Source organism: Pelophylax lessonae (genome assembly GCF_965119305.1).
Source record: "Pelophylax lessonae genome assembly, chromosome: 3".
Classification (NCBI taxonomy): domain Eukaryota; kingdom Metazoa; phylum Chordata; class Amphibia; order Anura; family Ranidae; genus Pelophylax; species Pelophylax lessonae.
In genome coordinates, this window is record NC_138770.1 from 5,298,584 (window position 1) to 5,305,819 (window position 7,236).

Below are 7,236 nucleotides of genomic sequence, written 5' to 3' on the forward strand. Positions count from 1 at the left end.
TGTCCCAGCATCTGACCCTCCTCTTTTAACAGCACGGGCTTGGAACCGGCCACGGCAGAGTTAAAAAATGTTGAAAACATTATTTATTTATTTATTCATTTATTTGTTTGAGATCCTGAGGAATCCCAATCAGCTTTTCCAAGGCCCTCCCTGACCACAGTAGCAAATAGTTTTTACAGAGCTGGTTTGCTTGTCCCAGCATCTGACCCTCCTCTTTTCAAAGCACGGGCTTGGGACCGGAAACGGCAGAGTTAAAAAATGTTGAAAACATTATTTAATTATTTATTCATTTATTTGTTTGAGATCCTGAGGAATCCCAATGAGCTTTTCCAGGCCCTCCCTGATGCAGTAGCAAATAGTTTTTTCAGAGCTGGTTTGCTTGTCCCAGCATCTGACCCTCCTCTTTTCACAGCACGGGCTTGGGACCGGCCACGGCAGAGTTAAAAAATGTTGAAAACATTATTTATTTATTTATTCATTTATTTGTTTGAGATCCTGAGCAATCCCAATGAGCTTTTCCAAGGCCCTCCCTGACCACAGTAGCAAATAGTTTTTACAGAGCTGGTTTGCTTGTCCCAGCATCTGACCCTCCTCTTTTCACAGCACAGGCTTGGGACCGGCCACGGCAGAGTTAAAAAATGTTGAAAACATTATTTATTTATTTATTTATTCATTTATTTGTTTGAGATCCTGAGGAATCCCAATGAGCTTTTCCAAGGCCCTCCCTGACCGCAGTAGCACATAGTTTTTACAGAGCTGGTTTGCTTGTCCCAGCATCTGACCCTCCTCTTTTCACAGCACAGGCTTGGGACCGGCCACGGCAGAGTTAAAAAATGTTGAAAACTTTATTTATTTATTTATTTATTCATTTATTTGTTTGAGATCCTGAGGAATCCCAATGAGCTTTTCCAAGGCCCTCCCTGACCACAGTAGCAAATAGTTTTTACAGAGCTGGTTTGCTTGTCCCAGCATCTGACCCTCCTCTTTTCACAGCACGGGCTTGGGACCGGCCACGGCAGAGTTAAAAAATGTTGAAAACATTATTTATTTATTTATTCATTTATTTGTTTGAGATCCTGAGGAATCCCAATCAGCTTTTCCAAGGCCCTCCCTGACCACAGTAGCAAATAGTTTTTACAGAGCTGTTTTGCTTGTCCCAGCATCTGACCCTCCTCTTTTCACAGCACGGGCTTGGGACCGGCCACGGCAGAGTTAAAAAATGTTGAAAACATTATTTATTTATTTATTCATTTATTTGTTTGAGATCCTGAGGAATCCCAATGAGCTTTTCCAAGGCCCTCCCTGACTGCAGTAGCAAATAGTTTTTACAGAGCTGGTTTGCTTGTCCCAGCATCTGACTCTCCTCTTTTCACAGCACGGGCTTGGGACCGGCCACGGCAGAGTTAAAAAATGTTGAAAACATTATTTATTTATTTATTCATTTATTTGTTTGAGATCCTGAGGAATCCCAATGAGCTTTTCCAAGGCCCTCCCTGACCGCAGTAGCAAATAGTTTTTACAGAGCTGATTTGCTTGTCCCAGCATCTGACCCTCCACTTTTCACAGCACGGGCTTGGGACTGGCCACGGCAGAGTTAAAAAATGTTAAAAACTTTATTTATTTATTTATTTAGTTATTCATTTATTTGTTTGAGATCCTGAGGAATCCCAATGAGCTTTTCCAAGGCCCTCCCTGACCACAGTAGCAAATATTTTTTACAGAGCTGGTTTTCTTGTCCCAGCATCTGACCCTCCTCTTTTCACAGCACGGGCTTGGGACCGGCCACGGCAGAGTTAAAAAATGTTGAAAACATTATTTATTTATTTATTCCTTTATTTGTTTGAGATCCTGAGGAATCCCAATGAGCTTTTCCAAGGCCCTCCCTGACTGCAGTAGCAAATCGTTTTTACAGAGCTGGTTTGCTTGTCCCAGCATCTGACCCTCCTCTTTTCACAGCACGGGCTTGGGACCGGCCACGGCAGAGTTAAAAAATGTTGAAAACATTATTTATTTATTCATTTATTTGTTTGAGATCCTGAGGAATCCCAATGAGCTTTTCCAAGGCCCTCCCTGACCGCAGTAGCAAATAGTTTTTACAGAGCTGGTTTGCTTGTCCCAGCATCTGACCCTCCTCTTTTCACAGCACGGGCTTGGGACCGGCCACGGCAGAGTTAAAAAATGTTGAAAACATTATTTATTTATTTATTTATTTATTCATTTATTTGTTTGAGATCCTGAGGAATCCCAATGAGCTTTTCCAAGGCCCTCCCTGACCACAGTAGCAAATATTTTTTATAGAGCTGGCTTGCTTGTCCCAGCATCTGACCCTCCTCTTTTCACAGCACGGGCTTGGGACTGGCCACGGCAGAGTTAAAAAATGTTGAAAACATTATTTATTTATTTATTCCTTTATTTGTTTGAGATCCTGAGGAATCCCAATGAGCTTTTCCAAGGCCCTCCCTGACTGCAGTAGCAAATAGTTTTTACAGAGCTGGTTTGCTTGTCCCAGCATCTGACCCTCCTCTTTTCATAGCACGGGCTTGGGACCGGCCACGGCAGAGTTAAAAAATGTTGAAAACATTATTTATTTATTTATTTATTCATTTATTTGTTTGAGATCCTGAGGAATCCCAATGAGCTTTTCCAAGGCCCTCCCTGACCACAGTAGCAAATAGTTTTTACAGAGCTGGTTTGCTTGTCCCAGCATCTGACCCTCCTCTTTTCACAGCACGGGCTTGGGACCGGCCACGGCAGAGTTAAAAAATGTTGAAAACATTATTTATTTATTCATTTATTTGTTTGAGATCCTGAGGAATCCCAATGAGCTTTTCCAAGGCCCTCCCTGACCGCAGTAGCAAATAGTTTTTTACAGAGCTGGTTTGCTTGTCCCAGCATCTGACCCTCCTCTTTTCACAGTACGGGCTTGGGACCAGCCACGGCAGAGTTAAAAATGTTGAAAACATTATTTATTTATTTATTTATTTATTTGTTTGAGATCCTGAGGAATCTCAATCAGCTTTTCCAAGGCCCTCCCTGATCGCAGTAGCAAATAGTTTTTATAGAGCTGGTTTGCTTGTCCCAGCATCTGACCCTCCTCTTTTCACAGCACGGGCTTGGGACCGGCCATGGCAGAGTTAAAAATGTTGAAAACTTTATTTATTCATTTATTTGTTTGAGATCCTGAGGAATCCCAATGAGCTTTTCCAAGGCCCTCCCTGACCGCAGTAGCAAATAGTTTTTACAGAGCTGGTTTGCTTGTCCCAGCATCTAAACCCTCCTCTTTTCACAGCACGGGCTTGGAACTGGCCACGGCAGAGTTAAAAAATGTTGAAAACATTATTTATTCATTTATTTGTTTGAGATCCTGAGGAATCCCAATCAGCTTTTCCAAGGCCCTCCCTGACCGCAGTAGCAAATAGTTTTTACAGAGCTGGTTTGCTTGTCCCAGCATCTGACCCTCCTCTTTTCACAGCACGGGCTTGGGACCGGCCACGGCAGAGTTAAAAAATGTTGAAAACTTTATTTATTTATTTAATCATTTATTTGTTTGAGATCCTGAGGAATCCCAATGAGCTTTTCCAAGGCCCTAACTGACCACAGTAGAAAATAGTTTTTACAGAGCTGGTTTGCTTGTCCCAGCATCTGACCCTCCTCTTTTCACAGCACGGGCTTGGGACCGGCCACGGCAGAGTTAAAAAATGTTGAAAACATTATTTATTTATTTATTTATTCCTTTATTTGTTTGAGATCCTGAGGAATCCCAATGAGCTTTTCCAAGGCCCTCCCTGACTGCAGTAGCAAATAGTTTTTACAGAGTTGGTTTGCTTGTCCCAGCATCTGACCCTCCTCTTTTCACAGCACGGGCTTGGGACCGGCCACGGCAGAGTTAAAAAATGTTGAAAACATTATTTATTTATTTATTTATTCATTTATTTGTTTGAGATCCTGAGGAATCCCAATGAGCTTTTCCAAGGCCCTCCCTGACCGCAGTAGCAAATAGTTTTTACAGAGCTGGTTTGCTTGTCCCAGCATCTGACCCTCCTCTTTTCACAGCACGGGCTTGGGACCAGCCACGGCAGAGTTAAAAAATGTTGAAAACATTATTTATTTATTTATTTATTCATTTATTTGTTTGAGATCCTGAGGAATCCCAATGAGCTTTTCCAAGGCCCTCCCTGACCGCAGTGGCAAATAGTTTTTACAGAGCTGGTTTGCTTGTCCCAGCATCTGACCCTCCTCTTTTCACAGCAAGGGCTTGGGACTGGCCACGGCAGAGTTTAAAAATGTTGAAAACATTATTTATTTATTTATTCATTTATTTGTTTGAGATCCTGAGGAATCCCAATGAGCTTTTCCAAGGCCCTCCCTGACCGCAGTAGCAAATAGTTTTTACAGAGCTGGTTTGCTTGTCCCAGCATCTGACCCTCCTCTTTTCACAGCATGGGCTTGGGACCGGCCACGGCAGAGTTAAAAAATGTTGAAAACATTATTTATTTATTTATTCATTCATTTATTTGTTTGAGATCCTGAGGAATCCCAATGAGCTCTTCCAAGGCCCTCCCTGACCACAGTAGCAAATAGTTTTTACAGAGCTGGTTTGCTTGTCCCAGCATCTGACCCTCCTCTTTTCACAGCACGGGCTTGGGACCGGCCACGGCAGAGTTAAAAAATGTTGAAAACATTATTTATTTATTTATTCATTTATTTGTTTGAGATCCTGAGGAATCCCAATGAGCTTTTCCAAGGCCCTCCCTGACCGCAGTAGCAAATAGTTTTTACAGAGCTGGTTTGCTTGTCCCAGCATCTAAACCCTCCTCTTTTCACAGCACGGGTTTGGAACTGGCCACGGCAGAGTTAAAAAATGTTGAAAACATTATTTATTTATTTATTCATTTATTTGTTTGAGATCCTGAGGAATCCCAATCAGCTTTTCCAAGGCCCTCCCTGACCGCAGTAGCAAATAGTTTTTACAGAGCTGGTTTGCTTGTCCCAGCATCTAAACCCTCCTCTTTTCACAGCACGGGCTTGGAACTGGCCACGGCAGAGTTAAAAAATGTTGAAAACATTATTTATTCATTTATTTGTTTGAGATCCTGAGGAATCCCAATCAGCTTTTCCAAGGCCCTCCCTGACCGCAGTAGCAAATAGTTTTTACAGAGCTGGTTTGCTTGTCCCAGCATCTGACCCTCCTCTTTTCAGAGCACGGGCTTGGGACCGGCCACGGCAGAGTTAAAAATGTTGAAAACTTTATTTATTTATTTAATCATTTATTTGTTTGAGATCCTGAGGAATCCCAATGAGCTTTTCCAAGGCCCTCCCTGACCACAGTAGCAAATAGTTTTTACATAGCTGGTTTGCTTGTCCCAGCATCTGACCCTCCTCTTTTCACAGCACGGGCTTGGGACCGGCCACGGCAGAGTTAAAAAATGTTGAAAACATTATTTATTTATTTATTCATTCCTTTATTTGTTTGAGATCCTGAGGAATCCCAATGAGCTTTTCCAAGGCCCTCCCTGACTGCAGTAGCAAATAGTTTTTACAGAGCTGGTTTGCTTGTCCCAGCATCTGACCCTCCTCTTTTCACAGCACGGGCTTGGGACCGGCCACGGCAGAGTTAAAAAATGTTGAAAACATTATTTATTTATTTATTTATTCATTTATTTGTTTGAGATCCTGAGGAATCCCAATGAGCTTTTCCAAGGCCCTCCCTGACCGCAGTAGCAAATAGTTTTTACAGAGCTGGTTTGCTTGTCCCAGCATCTGACCCTCCTCTTTTCACAGCACGGGCTTGGGACCAGCCACGGCAGAGTTAAAAAATGTTGAAAACATTATTTATTTATTTATTTATTCATTTATTTGTTTGAGATCCTGAGGAATCCCAATGAGCTTTTCCAAGGCCCTCCCTGACCGCAGTGGCAAATAGTTTTTACAGAGCTGGTTTGCTTGTCCCAGCATCTGACCCTCCTCTTTTCACAGCAAGGGCTTGGGACTGGCCACGGCAGAGTTTAAAAATGTTGAAAACATTATTTATTTATTTATTCATTTATTTGTTTGAGATCCTGAGGAATCCCAATGAGCTTTTCCAAGGCCCTCCCTGACCGCAGTAGCAAATAGTTTTTACAGAGCTGGTTTGCTTGTCCCAGCATCTGACCCTCCTCTTTTCACAGCATGGGCTTGGGACCGGCCACGGCAGAGTTAAAAAATGTTGAAAACATTATTTATTTATTTATTCATTCATTTATTTGTTTGAGATCCTGAGGAATCCCAATGAGCTTTTCCAAGGCCCTCCCTGACCACAGTAGCAAATATTTTTTACAGAGCTGGTTTGCTTGTCCCAGCATCTGACCCTCCTCTTTTCACAGCACGGGCTTGGGACCGGCCACGGCAGAGTTAAAAAATGTTGAAAACATTATTTATTTATTTATTCATTTATTTGTTTGAGATCCTGAGGAATCCCAATGAGCTTTTCCAAGGCCCTCCCTGACCGCAGTAGCAAATAGTTTTTACAGAGCTGGTTTGCTTGTCCCAGCATCTAAACCCTCCTCTTTTCACAGCACGGGTTTGGAACTGGCCACGGCAGAGTTAAAAAATGTTGAAAACATTATTTATTTATTTATTCATTTATTTGTTTGAGATCCTGAGGAATCCCAATCAGCTTTTCCAAGGCCCTCCCTGACCGCAGTAGCAAATAGTTTTTACAGAGCTGGTTTGCTTGTCCCAGCATCTGACCCTCCTCTTTTCACAGCACGGGCTTGGGACCGGCCACGGCAGAGTTAAAAAATGTTGAAAACTTTATTTATTTATTTAATCATTTATTTGTTTGAGATCCTGAGGAATCCCAATGAGCTTTTCCAAGGCCCTCCCTGACCACAGTAGCAAATAGTTTTTACAGAGCTGTTTTGCTTGTCCCAGCATCTGACCCTCCTCTTTTCACAGCACGGGCTTGGGACCGGCCACGGCAGAGTTAAAAAATGTTAAAAACTTTATTTATTTATTCATTTATTTGTTTGAGATCCTGAGGAATCCCAATGAGCTTTTCCAAGGCCCTCCCTGACCACAGTAGCAAATATTTTTTACAGAGCTGGTTTTCTTGTCCCAGCATCTGACCCTCCTCTTTTCACAGCACGGGATTGGGACCGGCCACGGCAGAGTTAAAAAATGTTGAAAACATTATTTATTTATTTATTTATTCATTTATTTGTTTGAGATCCTGAGGAATCCCAATGAGCTTTTCCA